Genomic DNA, 17,817 nt, shown 5'->3' with positions numbered 1-17,817 from the left:
GCCTTTGAAGCTGGAGGGTCAAATGTGAAAAGCAATGCTGAAAACTCAGGTTCAGTACACGCCAGGGAAGTACAATGCCGATCCATTTTGCTGCACAGCTGCCCAGATTCCAGTGACAGGGGGCAGGCGGGTGGACACAAAAGGCAACAAGGCTTTTAAAAGAGCAAGCCCACATGTGAGGTTTTATTTATTTAATAATTAAATAATTTTATTTCTATTTGTCAATGTAGAGCTCCTAGAACAGTGGTTTAAAGCTGTTGTCTATGGGGCTGTTGCAGCAAAAGCCTAACACACCACCTTATCGTTCTATTCTATCAATCTCATCTCAGCAATTATCTCAAATTTCAGTATTTACATACCTGAAAAAGTCAATTTACCCAAGCATCACCACCCTCCCCAAACTGCAGAGCATTCCACCAGGTACAGCAGAATCTCAGACAATTCCTAGCTCAAAAAAAAAAAAAAAAATTCCAAAAATCCAAAAAAATCAAACTTGTTTTCAGCTCGAGCCTCAGAAGAAAAGAATTAAAATATGCACAAGTTTAGCGACAGTTCCAAAGTCTCAGAAAACGGGCTTTCATCACGAAAACACTGACACGGCTTCAACTAGAGCAAACAGGAACGCTCTAATTTCCCAATCTTTCCAATATCTTAAGGAGTATTTCTGATCAGATGTCGTCCCTGCCTCACGTTTATTCTTGAAGACTGAAAGCCAGGGTTTACTCCGGAGCTTCAATAACAAGGGCACAATGATCTCACGGCAAGTGAAGCGATTTAAGCAAGACACCCGCTGTATGACCAAAATAGCCCGCTCCACAAAAGGAGAGGCACGGTTTCACACTTAGCCTCTTTCATGACAGCCAGCGTCTCCGCGGCGCGCTGCCTTGCCCGCACGCCGCGCCTTAACGATCCCAGAAACTGTTACCGGAGTTCGCATCCCTCCCCGAACCAACGGGACCGGGGGTAGCGGGGGGCACGGCGGGACGCGCTGCCCGCCTGCCCTGGGAGGCTGCAGGTGGCCGCGGCAGCGGAGCCGGGCGAGGCACCGGGCCGGCGCTCGGCGGAGGAGCTGCCCGGGGCTCCCGGCCGTGCGCGGCGGCGCTGAGGGGAGCGGAGCGGGAGAGCGCGCACGGACACACGCGCACTTGGGCGCCCGCCGCGCACTCCCCGTTACGCAACGCGCGTATTTCCCACTTTAAGGAATAAGCACTAAGCGCGCCCGCACAGCCCGCGGAGCTCCGGGGGCGCGGGTGCAGCCCCCCGCCTGACCCCGCGCAACAGCTGCTGTTCCAGGGAGGAGGAGGAGGAGAAGGAGGGGAGAAACCACGCTGCCCCCCCGCACGGCCAGCCTCCCCCCAAACTTGGCCCCCCCCCCGCCCGTTCCCCTTCCCCAGCGGGGCTGCCGAGCCGCGGAACAGGCGCACTCACCTCGCCTCCGCGCAACTTTCGGGGGTCGCCCCTCTCGCTGCAGCCTGGGCGGGAGGTGGGGGAGGCAGTGGGGTGGGGTGGAGTGGGCCCGGGAGCGGGGGGGCTGTTACGGCTGAGGAGGTTTGGGGAAGGGGGAGGTTGCTCTTGCTGTTGCTGCTGCTGTTGTTTCGGAAATTCTTATTAGTATTTCTCTGCGGTCAGAAACCTGCACCCTCCCCCCCCCAAATGAAAAAAAAAAACCCCGACCCAGACGATCATCACATGGCGATTGCTTTGAACCAGCTGTTTCCAGAGCCAAAGTCTTGCGGAGAAAAATAAAGGGGGAAGGGAGGGAAGGAGGGGAGGGCTGGCAGGGGGGCCGGAGGAGGAGAGAAAGCCGCAGCGGAGGGAGGGCGGGTGGAGAGAGGGCGGGCGGCGGGGGGGAGGGGGAGCAGCACCGCGGTGGCTGTGTTGTTGCCGGAGCGGCACCCGGGCCGGCGGCGGTGGCAGCCCGGCCGGTGGAGGCGGACGAGAGAAGGCGGCGCTGCTGTGCTGCTGCTGCCGCGGCCGCTGCTGCTGCCCGGCTCTGCCGCCCGCCCGCCGCCGCCGCCGCCTCCCGCGCCCCGGCCCAGCGCCGCCCCCGCCCCTCAATCGCTACATTGTTGACATTCGCAGGCTGACGTCACCCTCCCCGCCCCGCCGCGCGCTCCATTCACAACAACGCTACGCCAACGGCGCAGCGCCCGCCGCCGCGCCTACACCCGCCGCGGCCCCTCCGCACGGGGAGCGGCGTAAGGCCGCTCCGGGAATAGCGGCGGCGCCGCCGGCGCTCCGCCCGCCCCGCCCCTCCGCGAGCGGGCGGCGCATGCGCGGCGCGGGCTCGCTCGCTCCCTCCCGCGGCACTGCGTGTGTGTGTGCGAGACGGGGTGCGTGCGTGCGTGCGCGCGTGCCGCCGGACCCCGCGCCCGAGCTCGCGCGGGCGGCCGCGGGGGGCTCTGGGAGCCGTAGTCCGCCGCGAGGGGCCGCCATGGTGGCGGGGGCGGCCTGAGGGGGGCTCCGCCGCGACGGCTGTGGCGGTGGGGAGGCGCTGGGCAGGGTGCGATGGGCAGGGTGTGACGGGCAGGGTGTGACGGGCAGGGCAAAGAACACCCATCCCGGTCACCCCTGGCTCCCAGTGGGGCCGCCTGGGTGTTGATGCCTGCGTTATTTTGCGCGCTCCGCCCCCCCGGAGAAACCTCATCCTACTTACAGTGCCGACCGCAAGCGCCCAGCAGTCATGAGTCAGCCGTGCCGAGCATCGCTCGGGGAGGTGAGCGCTCCCGGGACTGAAAACAAAAACAAAACCCTGACAAGTGTTCCCGACGCGGGAGCGCTGATTGTTCTTCGCCTCCTCTCGGGTGTGTGTGCGTGTGTGTGTGTGAAGCGCCCGAATCCGAACCCCTTCTCACCCCGAGGCTTGGCGCCATGGCTCCTTTTGCCAAGTGGAAAGCTGTGATTCCTGCAAATTATCCTGTTGCCGACAGCCAGTGCTTCTGAGCAAGACCCCAAATGTCAATGGACATGAAATACACTTGGGAGAACTGGTAAATGAATAAGCTGCATTCTGGAAGCCCGAGTTACTCAGCCGGGCTCGGACAGGAAAACATAAAGATGAAAGACAGCTGATAAAAAGGAAAGTTGGAGAATAAATGATTCACAATAGGGGCCGTGAGTGCGATTATCTCTGGAGACATCTCTAATTAAAGTGCGTTGGATAACTAGAGGGTTACATTTTCCTGGGTCAGTGGTCTTGAAAAAGAAATTGCAGTTGCAGTAAATGTCAATAAAGAATGATGGTGACCTACTGCTAACAAAAGCACGTTCAGTAATTAACATGTGCATGTTTGTTATTTTTTCTGCGTTTGTCAGTTTTCATTGTACATTTTCATCCTCTGTTTCCCCCTTTCACTACAGCCAGATGATATACTGTGTTTTCTGTATCTTTTAGAGAGGAGCCGTTCCTGTGAAGTTTTCTCAGTGATGTCTTCTGAAATTGCAGCAGCTACCTGCATGTTCAAAGTCTGCTAAACTACAGAAAACTATGTTGTCAACCTAGATTCAACTCTTTGTATGTCAGGGCCAGCGTATAGTCACTTTTCAAAAGCGTGAATCTCCCCAGTTTGCATTTTACGCTATTGTCTACTTATGTAAAGTGGAAAGCCTTTGGTTCATTATAGCATTTTGCCCCTACTTTTCCTAGCTACATGTGGCTGCAGAATAGCACCCTGCTGGAGATTTTGACTCACAAACTTCACTTTTCTATTCCAAGTGATGTCAATATAAAGCCTTGCTCACCAGTGCCATTTAAGTTTCTGGTTCTGCAGACATATATGGTGTTAAGCACTCAAAGAGTCCCACAGGGTGTAGGGAAACTCATCATGTTTATACACTAGTAGGGCTGAGTCTTTGTGTTGCTTTGTTTTTCCCTGAGACACAAAAATAATTTTGTATTGGCATGAGAGATAAAAATACTATAATGAGAAGGACAGAGAGATAAAAATAAGCCATGCAGCATTTGTAATGCTTTAGTTAGCACACTACGTGCCTGTTATGCCACTGCACTCAACGAGCACGTATTCTGTTATTTACAGCACACTATAGGAGATACAGCTCCAGGTAGTCAAAGCTGTCCAAACTGAAAACTCAACAAAGCACACCATGTATGCTCTGCCCAGAGCACAATAATTGCCATTTTTCTTACTGGCTGATGTTTTCAAATGAATGCTACTATTTGGCTAAAAGGAAGAGTAATGTGAAAATGTCCATTTTGGGTTTTATTATTCAGTCTGTGCTGTGATAAAATTGGCAGTGGCTTCAGTGTGAATCAGGTCATGCTTGTGCAGGACAGAGATACCAGCACAGAGTGAAAGAAGGTAGAGCTAAGCAGGGACTCTGCACAGAGGCTTCTTGAAAACTCACCAAGTAGATCTGTGCTGCTTTTGGTACCCAAATGCTATTAATCATTTTGTGATCAACTCATAATTCAAGACAGAGTTCACATTCCCGTCTGTCACTCAGATCATGATTTTGTTATGGCTGTTGTGTCTCCATATAACAGCAGAAAACTGGGGGAAAACTGCTTTCCAAATACCGAAGGGATATTATACTAACCAAATGAAGCTACTGTTTAAAAATGCTATTTTTATATCACATATTTTACATTTTAATGCCTTCGCTCCCCAATTCATTTCCAAACTGCTTATATTCCAGGAACAAATCTATCCTGATATTGTTTCCTTTGCAATCAACTAACTTCATGCCTAAATTTTTGTATATGTAACTATTTCTGGCCGATTTTTCTTGCAGTGCAGCCAAACATACATTCCAGACAAATATGAGTTGTTTGAAGAGGCGTCATGCATGGTCTCTCAAAACAATAGACAATTTGTAAGGCAATAATAACAAAATAAGGTAAGAATGAATGTGAAGATGTAGAATTTAGAAGTTGACCCAAGAATACTTAAGGGATAACTTGCCATGAATGCTGCAGCACGCCCTCCAGAAAAGGCTGCATCCACGCATTCAACAACATGGCGTTGGCTCAGAGCTATGGACAAATTTCCTGGTTGCATGTTACCTTTACTAACATATTAATTAGGTTGTTTCTCCACACTGCCATGACTTCATCTGTTTGGAGAGGACTGCCTGGTTGAGCTTATGGCACTTGACCTACTTTTGAGTGGTTCCTTTTTGGATAACACAAAACTTTCCAGAGTAGCTGAATTATGAGTATATATTTCAATCATATTTCATATGTAAATTTAAAAGATTTTAACGTGAATCCAATATTGTAAAACATGTCCCAACATCCCTTTCTGTGATCTCATTTGCATATCAATCTTGTAGCTTGAATAGTCTTAATAGTGCCACTTGTTGGAGAGCTCTGTGTATTGCAAGGTATTTCAGTCACGTATTTATAAAAACAAGTGGCTTTTTCCTAGTGAGAGGCAATTCCTAATTTAAAGTGCTATGGAAAGACAAGTACTGCAGACTTGGCTTCAACCACACTGACTCAAAGACTATGAATGAGCAACACATTAATGGATCTTATGCAATTTGATTTTTACAATGGTAATGAAGGAGTGAAAAGGGAAAAATGAGGACAAATTTTGCAGGTTTTAATTCAGGAAGTTGTCGTTTCCTTCTGAGGTACATTTTGCCCTGCAGCATTTGAGTTGAAAAATAGCAGTTTTCCTGGGTAAGCTCTGGTCCTGCACAGAGATCTAAGTCATTACTAGTAATTATGCACATATTCTCCTGGGTTATGCAGGTAGAATTAATGACATTGCATCATTTTCTTCACAGTGATTAAGAAATTCATGGTTGATTATTGATTATTACTACAGGCACCATATGTCTTTTTTCGCAAGCAGCTCCTACCACACCCCAGGTACATTACGTTTCCTGGAGCACTGACAGTACCAGCAGCACTGAGTCAGTGGCAGTGACAGCTACGAAGGAGACATTGTCATGGTGTGCCATATCAAAGATCCACAATGTAGCGTCTCCGCAGCGTGGCTTGACATCACATCAAAAACTCCACAAAGGAACATTTGTCATGCACAGAGCTTCAGATCCCTGGCATGGTATTTTGAGGATCTGGTGAGATGCAATATTGGAAATATATTGAAGTACCAACAAAGTGTTGTTGCTGGGACTAAAATTATACTGTTGGGAAGCAAGGTATGAAAACACTGCAGGCACTGACCTTTAAAAAAATTGATGCAGGTAACATAATATAAAGGGAATATAAAGAACTCTTTGTATGTCAAGAAACAGGAGGCCAGGAATCGTTAGGGTTTACACATTATATCCAAAAAGTGTTCTGTGGTCACTAAGTGGATTCTCTGGTTTTTATCATTTTCAAGGAGACAAAAAAAAAAAAGAGAGGTAAACTGTTCACATCACCTGCTTACTGGGGGTCACCCAACTTAGGTTTGACATAGTTTAATTTGGCAAAAGTAGTTGCAGCACCTATGCTAGACGGGTAGAATGAATGAACTAAAGATTATTCTTTCCAATAGTTTTGCAGGAGATCAGAATTTGTTAGCCCCAAAGCAAACACAGCCCTAGCAGCCTGCTGGTGCTTTGAAGTTCAGTGCTGTGAAAAGCAGTGCAAACACAGCCCAGGGCGAGTCCTGGAGATGGCTAGCCAGGTTTCGGCTTTGTCCTCCCCCATTTTGTTTTAAGTCAGGGCTGTCTTCTGAGAATTTTCTCAGCTCTATTACTGCTTTCAGCTTTTTTTTTTTTTTTTTTTTTTTTTTTTTTTTTTTACCTAGTGTGCTCATTATTATTTACAAACTGTGAGTTACATTTTAGAATCTGCATTTAGAATGGTGTTTTAAAATATGGCATAAAACTTTTTTTTTTTTTTTAAGAATTCCAAAGGTCGCATCTGTGAAATTCTGTGATTTTGCAGGTCAGGATGATCCCAGAGTCTGCTTCTAAAAGCAAGGACATTTGAAATGACATGTTTAAATCTTGGTTCACATGTTCTCCTATCACTAAGAATCAGTACAGTCAAATGGTTTGAGGGCAGTTGTGGGCAAGACCTTGTTTTAGCTCAGCTTGCTCAAAAGCCTTGTAATCCATCTTTTCAACAACACTTGGCCTTTATACTTATTGTATTAAGAGTATAGAAATTTGGCAGAAATTAAGCCCCCTTGCTTTTCAGCTAACCCTGAGATCAGAGGGGCTGCATGGGGCTGAGCTTAATTTCTGACTATAACCAATTTGACACTGTAAGTCCACTTGCATTCATTAAGATCCCAGATACACAAATGGTTTGGGTTACACTGTAAGTCTGGTTTCCTTCACGATCACAGATTCACCAATAGTGCAGTGTGCCAATTCAGCATTGTAGGTCTGGTCAAGTTCAACAGGAACTTTCACAAACACAGATTTACAAATAGTGCTGCTTATCAGAGCAACATGTTATGGACTCTCCCTAGATTGCTGGTGATAAGTTCACTAGACCAGCAAAATACTAGCATGTAGTAACATGTACAAGTGTTCCTGGGTATGCTCCAATGCAGTCAGAGGCCTAAATCTTACCAAAGATGTGTCACTGACTTTGGGGAAGAGAGAGGGAATCAAGCCCACTGACTTGCCTGCAACGTGAGGGATTTCAAATGCCAGCTTCCACTTTGGGGGGAAAGTGGAAGTAGTCAAATATTCCGTTACTGCTGTCAAAAGTGGAGGAGAGGGGCAACCTCTTTGCATGTAAATGGACAGTTCCAAAGAGAGAGAGTACAAAGACTGCGGGTCTTGTGCAAGGCCAGCACAGAACCATGACACCTTGCTACCACTCCCTCTTCCACTTGGCCAATTGGTAAGGGTCATCTGTCCTTCTGATAAGTTATTGCCCCATCAGCAGACCATCATGTCCATGGTAATTCCTTCACCACTGTCTCATGGAAATCCCTTCACCATATCAGTTATGGCATAGCTCATGGCTGTAGGCCTCATTCCTAACCCAGTTATCCAGAAAAGTGAAAATATTTGCAGCAAACTGTGAGAGGAGACAAAACATCTGCTTTGTCCAGGCTGTCCTGCAAATCAAGGGATGCACAAGAGGATTGGAAAAATGGTTCTTTCTCTTGAACAGTGCTGAGGGAGGGAAAACATCTGGGACTGGAGAACAAAGAGGGCATGCAGAGGTTAATCTAGATATGACAGAGTGGTATTTGCATTCTAGATATTAAATGTCAGGCTGGAGACTTTTTTCCATTCAAGAGCTCAGAGATATTTCTGAGCAGTCTAGGTCGCAGTTCTGACATGTCACAGGGCACCAGTTATTTGGCAAGATTTAATTCAAAGTCATTATTTTGGGAAGGAACGGATGATAGGTAAGAAGAAAAGCACTATTCTGTGGAGAGAAATTGCTCTTTCTAAGGACTCTTCTACTCCACATAGTCTTCAATATCAATGAGAGTTTATACAGATGCACCTATGGCTGAATAGATTTTAATCCACTTATTAAGAGTAAAAGCCATAGGGTAATTATTACTCACAGATGTACTGAGTTGGTAACAGTTGTGACCTTCTGGGACCCATGATTCTGCTTTCAGTGCATTCTATAAAAGGGCCTTTTTCTTTCTGTCCTGGATGGACTGTGCAGCCACAGCAGAGGACGCCTGGCTGTTGTCTTATGGAAGTCAGGAGAAGTTTCTTCATAACTAGCAGTTCTGGTGGGATGTCTCTCTGGACGCCTGGCTGCCTCTTGTGCCTCTGGCACTGTCTCTCTCAGTGCTGTCTGGACTGCTGTCATGGTGGCTGTGCACTCCTTTGCCTCCACAGGAGGAGGAATACTGAGCACGCTGCTGCTTAAGCCTTACCTGGAGAGGTATTTCTGGTGATGAGTCATGCAGGATGTAGCAGATGGAGCCATGGAGACAATGCAGTACTGATGTGACTGGTAGAGAAGCCTGGAGCACTGGGGTGGGCATTGGAGATGGAGGGAAGGACAAAGCAGAATGCAAAGCCACCAGCTTTGTCAAAGCGCAGCAGTAGTAGACCCAACTCTGTTGTGGGAGATCTCCAAGGCGTCCAGTGTGCCTTCAGAGGGAGGGGTGGGAAGTAATGCACAGCAACACTTGGGAATGTAAAATTTAAAAGGTAAGTCTGATTGTCGTATAGTTTGATAATAACATATGCTTCATGAAGCTGAAACATGACTGGAGTATAAGAAGGCTTGTGCTGGTTGAGGATGGCTTCTGTCTGACCAGAGACTGGAGAAGGACTGGTGGGAGTGCTGGGGGTCAACACAGAGGGTGCAAAAGTAGTGGCACTCAGCAGGCACACACTGGCCCTGCTGCCGTGGTGGCTCCCTGCTTCTGATGGCCTTAGGAAAGCTGTTGGAATATTTTTGACTTGTTATTAAAGGCTAAATCCCTGACATGCTGCAGATCTGAGAGGGTGTAGAGGGGTTGGAGTGCTTCAGTACTACACTGAAGGCTTTGGCTTTTGCAGGGGTAGTTCATTTTGCTTTTAGCTCTAGTACTAACCAAAGACTTGGGACCCCAGTGAAACTGGCTTTCCACTGAAATATTTAATTGTCTGTTTGATTCTTTTACTTCTCACATCCAATTCTTTTGCTTTTTCCAAGAAGGCACCTTAAGCAAGGACCAGGGTAGAAAATATGTTTCTGTAAGGATGAAGACGGCTCTTTCCATGCAGAGGCATTTATAAGCTGCCTTCATCCATTTTTTGATTAATAGATAGTATTACTGAAGTGTTAACATATAAGGCAGAAGTCAAGCCTCTGTTATTTTTCTCCCTTAGATATGAAAGCAGAGTGCATTGGCTTGCAGCGTGTGGTGTTTTGGCGGGGTTTATTTGGTAGCTGCAGCAAATAATTGTGACCTCTGATTACAGGAGTGATTTAAAACTGCTCTTTGCTATGTTAACTTGAAGTTGTGAACTACAAAGGTTTGCAGTGAATAGCTTATGAATAGAAAAGGGACTCTGTTGGAACTTGCTATTATGTTTGAAGTTGGTAGAAACTAGAGATTGAAAAGACCCGCTGGTTCACTGAATTAATTCATTGCACATGCAAGACAGAAACTCCTGGCACACTGATATCCTTCCTATGTTTCTCAGGAAAAGGAAAATATGTTGAGATGTTTCTGGACAAAATGCTTTGACGTAAGGCAATCCATTAGGATGTCTACATTTTGACCCAGTCTGCCATCTAGTTAATTTTTACATTAAATTTTCAATGTCAGTTGCAGAATGACTAAAAAATTAAAGCTTCATGTAGAAGAAAGATGATTTATTATGTATTTCTCTTCCTTACAGTGAAAGGAAATGCTATTCTGTAGCTATTTCGGTTCTGGTTTTCTCTGAAGAATTGTCAGTTTAGTCTAAATGTAGATGTTGTGAAAACATACATGAAACACAAGGCTGATAATGTTTTTATTTTTGTTTGTTTTTTTTTTTTAATATAAGTCAGAAAAGTATTTTTTTACAACTGGCAACTCATGACTTTTGAAATCCAGTAACAATACAGTAAAATCTTGTAAGCAGTAAAGTAACAAAATATTGGTGATATTTGGTGATTGTGCCAAGTGAAAAGAAAAAAATTAAACAAAGGCTTTAAAGAGTGATGAGCAAATTCCGTGTGAAGAAATTTGACTTGTCTGATAATTGAACTTAATTTAATTTAACTAGATGTGTAGGCCAAAAAATCTTTTCCTTGTTCCTTTTTTTTTTAATGGACTTTCATAGGAAGTTGATAGAGTTCCTCAAAGGAATAGACTTGCTAGCTTCAATTTGTGAATGGTACAGCCTACTTTTGTCTTTAGCTTATGAAATTTGGTCTATTTTGTCATGACTACTTTCTTTGTTAAAAGGTAAAATGCACATTGGGCAAGTGCTCTATGGCAATTTGCATAAAAAGTGATGACAAAGAACAATTAATTCCTCATTATTATGCAGTGAAATGCGACTTTGCTCCTAAGTGACTGTAGAGGAAGGTTTTTTCCCTGTGTGTAAATCTGTTGTGGCATTGTTCTAAAAATAGTACTTAAGAGCCCTCTGCACTCTTTATAAATCAGGGTCTTTGACACTCCAGGCTGTTCTCCACAGAGAGATTTTTCTCACACATGCTGAACACTACAAGTATTGCCCCAAATATTCATCACAATAATAAGCATCAGAATTTTGTTAGATAAGGCAAGATAGAGTAATTTAGTATTTTGTCAAATTAGATCTCTATCCTTTTTATCTGGAGATCAGTATTCAAAGTACACTCAGATCACACACAAATAGAAACATATTCCTGCCACACACAGCTAGTCTGTACAGAACAAAGAGTCAAGATATCGTTGTCTATGACGGCTTGATACTGAGTACAGATTTCATTACCAGCTCACCATAGGATAATGAAATTCCTTCGGGGCAAAGATGAGGTACATCAAAGAGGCAGCATGGAGAGGCAGACTTTGTTAGTGCATGCTCTGTCACCTGCATTACTGGTCCTTGCCTGCCTTTAATTTGTAAGGAAATGCTAGTAATTCAAACCCTTTTATTGGACCAACTTACATTTATATATGTATGTGCATAAATGTATGTGTATACACAGAGAAATATATATTTTTTAACATACAAAGCCCTCTGGAAGTTGTTTGGCTTTACAGCTGAAATGGAATACAGAAAATAATTAATTTCCTGCAAGCAAAAAATTGCCCATACAGGTCCTAAAAACATCTTTGTATTTACTAAATAAGTGCTGTCTGCACCATGTAGATAAATAACCCTTGCTACAACTTTGCCTTTTTAATTCTGTAGCAATTCAGAGTGACTTTAGTGCCTATGGAATAGAGAGGACAATGTTCGGCAAGACCAGGAGCTGCTGAAGACATGAATCACTGAAGCTTTCCCACAAAGCTTTGCCAATACGGGAACAAAAAGGGTTGCCCTACAGAAACACACCGCGGGTCTATCTAGTCCAGCATCCTGCCTCTGGCAGTGGCCAGTAACTGATGCTTCAGAGCAAATCAAAACCACAGCAAGCACCTAGCTAATTATGAGATGTGATGTGTAGAGGGGAAAAAAAAAAGGTTGGTCCTGACTCACAAGAGAGCAGTTTATGCCCTGAAGCGTGAGGTTTGATTTCCCTTGTATCCGTTTGCTTAACTCACACAGTTGCAAATACTATTTATGCTTAAAAGAGTTTCTAATCCTCTCTTGGATTCTAATCAACAATCTGCCTCAATAACCCGAGAGTTACCAGGAAGTTCTTGGGGCTGAGCACACACTGCATGAAAGCTTTGTGCTTTGCTAGTTGAGGGAAAAATTTGCAGCCTTGGCCTAACACCCACTGCCCCGAGGATCAGACCTAATTGTCTGATGAAAAATACTCAAGCTACCACTCCCTTCCCCTTGAGCCCTGCCTAACTGAAGCAGGTATTTTTTCCCAGCCCCCATTTGTGAAACGATTGCTTTGGAGAGATTTCTTTAGCTGGCACTGGGCAGTGGCTCCCCCTTTCTATCCTTCTAGGAGGTTTGGACAGGTTCCTCTCTGTGTCTCACCTCTGTATGCGAGAGGTCTGCCAGCAGTCAGAGGATGCTACCTGGCCACGCTGACTCTCTCCCACTGTGGCAAAAGAGAGGGCAGTGGCAAGCAGAGGAGCAGGGCATAGGGAAAGTTCACAGAGGGCAGCAGTGATGCCAGGTTTTTTCTGCCCTTTCAGTATTTCCTCATGAAATAGCAGGAGTTGCACTTGGACTGCTCTGTGAAAACATACAATGCCTGTGAGACTCCCTCTCCTTCCCAGCTTAGTCCAGATTTTCTTCTCTCCTGGGCTCCAATGCAAGCAACACTTTCAAATGATCTTTTGATGACCTTGCATGACCTTGAGCATCATTGCAGCATGATCCTGGCTCCATTACAGCAGAGTGATAATACTCTCTGCACTCTCTCCATTGCCTGTGGTTTTCTACTATGTACATCACAAAGTGGTTATTTAAATCCAGTACATGGACCCTAACAGCAATATCAGAAGGTAAAGGAGATCAAAATAGGCTTAACTGCTCCTCATGGGGCCTGAGTGCTCAAGGCTAAAGGTGTGAGCCTGAGCTGAACAGAGAGATGGCTCCTAAATAAGGAGGTGCCCAAACTCTGCAGGTTTTCATCCCAAAGTTTTGCCTTCACAACCTGAGGCTGCCATTGCTGCACAGGTGAAGGAAGATAAGCCTCAGTTTTGAGGTGGCCAGCAGACTGGGGCCTGAGGGTGTGCTTCTGAGCCAGCTCCAAACAGCTCTTGTGAAACCGCTGCCATGGCATCCTCATCTCTGGCTGTGCTTTCACATCCCTTTCTTATTACTTGCCCCTAAGGCAGGCACTGGTGTTGCAGTACACCAGTTTGGAACCTCAGGTGACTGCACACTTCTTTGCAGAATTAGTTTTCTGCGAGCTTAACTTCCTGAACCAGCTGACCAGGAGATCAGACAAAACCAGGACATGTGCAAAGGGAGGATGGGAATGGGAGTCTGGGGATAACACAGAGCACCCCGTATTGATGTGGATCCACTGCCTTGAGAGTCCAGCAAAGAGGCACCCCTGCCTCAGTCTGGCACTCCCCTGTGTGGAGGCTCCCCAGCACCTGACCAAGAGCAGCACCTCTGTGTTTTAGTGAGGGGCAGTGCTGTGAGTCCAAGAAGAGAGGCAGATTGGTGCAGTGGGGAAGGGGGGAGGGGACATTGGAGTCGGGTAGTGGGCTCAGAGTGTGAAGAAAAAGTGATGAGTCTAATGGCTTATTGCAGGCTTAGGATGGGGAACACTTGTATCTTGTGTGCCCCTTCTGTGTGAGGCAGACAGTGGGCAAGTTGGGAGTGCAGCAAGGGCTGGGAGCAAGCTGCCTGCATGAGCAGTGAGTGGGCATATTGTGTGTTTTGCTGGCTGATGTCCGTTTCCCTTCATGCATTCTCCATACCTAAAGTCAGCCATGTTTCTCTTTTCACCAGCTTTTCCAGGATTTCTTCAGCTGCTGCTTCAGCTATGACAAACAACAGAACAAAACTCAAATCAGAGCCCTTGTTCAGCAGTAATCTCCACACAGAAGAAACTGCCTGCCAAATGCAGAGGTCTGAAAGTGCCTGCAGTGTGTTGGTCTGTTTACCTAGCATGGCTCATGCTATTTTATTTGCTTAAGTGTCACTACATACATCCTGGGAGAGGTGGGAGGAATGCCTTCTGCAACCTATACTGAATTTTTCTGAAACCATGATGTGAAAATAATGCCATTTCATGTCAGAAAACTGTTATTTCACCTAGCAGCATGTTCTTTTGTATTCCTCAGATGACATTTTACATGCCTGGGGTGTATACGTGTGATCTACTGAAATCACTCACCATCTTCCATAATTTATGCTGCTCTTCAGTCTTAGCAGCATGCATAAACTTCAGTGACACTTTGTCATTCCACTCTAAATCATTTTGAAAAATCATCTGAGGAGCAGCACTGGATCCATGATGTTCTGTGTTTCTCCTGCTTCACTTTCCAGACCAGGTTCTGAGGTGGCAGGATGACACAGCAGAAGAAAAATCACAGCCAGGAAGGTGTGTATTGTCCCAATAGTAAGAAGTTGGAATTACATATAATGTGGTAGCATGAACCTTGGCATAGCTCTTCCGCCTTAGCAGTATCACCCCATGGTGGTGGAGGCAAGGAGAATCTGGCTGAAAGAAAATGTTCCCCTTTTACTTCAGGCAATCTCTTCATAAAACCTCACAATGAACAAATAAGCATAATGGAAAAGGGAAGATGTGAGGGGTAACCTTTAAGACATTAGGGGTTTAGCATTTACTGTTGTCACACAGGACTGTACTGAGAGTATTTGTTTCCTATTGCTTAATCCATTTATAGCACAGTGTACTAATCCACAGTTTGTCATTTGACCCACTGCTCTGCTATGTGGAGCTCTGTCAAAGGATTTTGAAAACCTGCTGACACTTTCTGCTTCCTTGATTCGATGGGACTCTCGTGGGTTTGAGGGAGAGAGCTGCAGCTCAGCTGGCCTGATCCTGCATCCCAAACTAACAATGTCTGTAGTTGCACATAGTGAACATCTTCAGTGCTGGAGTTGACCCTGCCCACCTTCCTTTCTGTCTCATATTTTGGAAGAGAGAAATTCTTTAGTCTTGGAAAACACCCTTGATTTCCCGCACTGCATGCTCTTGCCAGTCTCTCTGTTCTGAAGCTTAGCTTCTGAGCACTCTTGAATTCTTTTAACTTCATCAGCTTAGGTTTTCTTAACTTTCTCCTGTACCTCCTCTTCAGAAATGTTTATCTTCATAATAGCACAATCAGCATTTCAATAAATTTCAAAATCCCCTACTACAGTGACAACAGATGTAAATAATAAATTCAGCCTCTTGAAAATGTCTTAATCCTTGTTAATTGTATCCTTAATTCCGTAATGGCCCAGAGGGCTTACAGACACACACATGCAGTTTTATTTATGTTTAGTCTATTTGAATAATTATGTATTGTTTATCTTATTATCTTTGGCTGTTTGCTCCCTCTCCTCCCTCTGAATTACTGTCTATTTACAAGTTTACTTGTGCTGAGTTGGTTTGGTCAGAATTTCTAACATGTCTATGTGAAAGCTCCCTCAGCGCTGTCCTGCAGGCAATGTCTCTGAAGTTTGTGGCACCACACTCTACTTCAGCAGCTCCTGCCTTGAAAGAGACTTTAAGGCTCTAAATTTTTTTATAAAGGTTTGTTTGCCTTAGTTCAGTGTGATAAAGAAGTACAGTGTGATGTTTCAATGAGGCATTTGATTTTTTAATATAGTTATCCTTAACAATGATATTAGCCAGAAGAGTAACTTTACCTTAAAGTTGTCAGATACTTTCCTCCTCTCAGCTGCTTATAAATCCCTCATTTTAACCATTCCAGGTGGTTTCTTCTAGGCTCTGTGTCAATCTCATCTATCAAAAATGTCTTTTATTGAGAAGAGGAGTGGGCATTTTTGGAAGCAGGGTGGGCTGGGAGGTGAGGGAGGCAGTGACAGTGGATCTGAATGAGGAGCTGGTAGGAAACACTGAGACTACCTGACCCAAGGAGCAGGGCTGGAGCACAGCACCTGCACCCATCCACCTCCCTTGGCTGCCTGTGGGGATGATTTACAGCACTGCCCTTTTGGAGTTTGTGATTTGTACAAATGAGGCCCAGGATGGGACCGCAAACTTCATTTGTATGTCTGATTTAAACTAGCAGTGAGACAAACCTGTAAAGATGCACAGCTAGTTCACTACCTTAGCCAGCCTATAGTTCCAAGTAATTTCCATTTCTACTTATCACTGAGAAGGTCACGAGTGAAAAAATTTTGATTAAGTAATCTTTGCCTTCTTTTCACAGCTTTGGTACAAAACGGATTAATTAAAAAGGAGAGGAAAATAATCTCTTCCTTTCTCTTGTCATAAGAACCACATGTCCTGTGTAAAGTAGAGAGTGAAAAGAAGCAAGTGCTCTAAGGAGAGGATTATTTTATGTATTTCATGGGAAAAAGTTGTTCAGCTCTTTTCAAAGCAAACTATGCCTACAGTATTTTAAAGGGAAGTAGGAGGAAATGATAATAATTATATCTGAAGTGGCTTAGGGCTAAATTCTGCAGATGAATATGGGTGTGACTGGGCACAATGTTGTCTTGGTATTAACCTGAAGGAAAAATGAACCAGATTCATTTGCAAAAACTGTTATGTGTATTTTTGTCTATTTACACAAGTATATTTGATATTTTAAAATTTTTATTATCTGAATGTGTAAATTAGCCTATTCTTTATTCACCTTTGTGAGAGTATATTCGTATGCAAAAGTATGACAATTTAATTTCAGCCTTAATGATTCCAAATAGCCAATGTAAATATTAGTGGAGAATATAAAATTTAAAAAAAAAATTAATGACAACTTGAGTGTTTGTGGATTTTGCTCACAAGTAGATGAGAAAGTGAGTAAAGACCAAGGAAACTAAAGACCCTTAGAGTAGTGATATCTGTAAGGCAGATGGGTTTATGTTAATGATCAAGCCCAATAACCATGTTGGTGAAGAGTAAGAAATAAGAAAATTATTAAAGGGAGCTTATGAATGTAAAACTTTAATAAGTGGGACATTATAGACAAATCAAAGAAGCACTAAAGGATAAAAGAGTCCTATGTGGTGGAAAAGAGAACTGCTGCAGCTCTTAAGTGCAGCAGTCCCGGTGTTAATGAAAAGCAATTTTTTTTCAACATTCAGAATTGTATGGGTTAAAAATTCTTTGTCAACTGACACAAGCTCAGCTAAACAGATCAAAAAGAGATGGAAAACCAAAACACAAGCTCAGAAGTTGCCTTTGCCTTGTACCAGGAGTCAGAAAGTGTCAAAAGATGTGTCGTATCTTAAAAGGCTAAATGAAAAGTTATAGTTCCTCAGTACATGAAGAAAGAAAAGCTTCATTGAAATAGTTTCTTTGTTGCATCCTATAAAAATATTATGAGGACAGCATGTATGAAAGAGTAAGGAAAACAGAGGTTACTGGAAATTCATGTAAAGACGAGTTTCTGTGTCTTATAGCATAACAACAGAAAGCCATCACTCCCAATACAAGTGTTTCTAATTATATGGGCCTTGGGGTTTTTTAAAGTTTATGGACTTTTCTACTAAAAACCTATGGCACTTCCTGAAATCTGACTGTTACAGATGTTACCAGAGTAGCTGGAAAGCCCATGCATCTTCTGACCTCTGATCAACAAACAAGAATATTCATATTCTCCAGAAATGTGTTTTTTGAAGTGAATGGCCAAGGTTTTCGCTGATGGATTTTGCCATAGCATCCACAAGCAGTGCCATACCAGTGGCCGTTCCTTCAGCAGTGCTGTGCAA

General features: G+C 44.4%; 1 protein-coding gene across 4 annotated transcripts in view; it reads right to left on the bottom strand.

Moving 5' to 3' along the window:
• BACH2 (BTB domain and CNC homolog 2) overlaps positions 1-1,922 on the bottom strand; it is a 184,241-nt gene extending 182,319 nt beyond the window's left edge. For 3 of the 4 annotated variants that reach the window (XR_010720074.1, XM_066179550.1, XM_066179551.1), the window contains exon 1: positions 1,429-1,922. The gene's annotated coding sequence lies outside the window, so the exon portion shown is untranslated. The remainder of the gene's footprint in view (positions 1-1,428) is intronic. The other variant, XR_010720073.1, reaches the window with a different exon arrangement.
• Positions 1,923-17,817: the final 15,895 nt, after the last annotated feature.

The sequence above is a fragment of the Chamaea fasciata genome, unplaced genomic scaffold (assembly GCF_029207755.1).
Source record: "Chamaea fasciata isolate MVZ Bird 193981 ecotype frontalis unplaced genomic scaffold, bChaFas1.0.hap1 SCAF_3, whole genome shotgun sequence".
Classification (NCBI taxonomy): Eukaryota; Metazoa; Chordata; class Aves; order Passeriformes; family Sylviidae; genus Chamaea; species Chamaea fasciata.
Note: the sequence above shows the minus strand (reverse complement) of the source record. Positions and strands in the feature narration are given on the sequence as shown.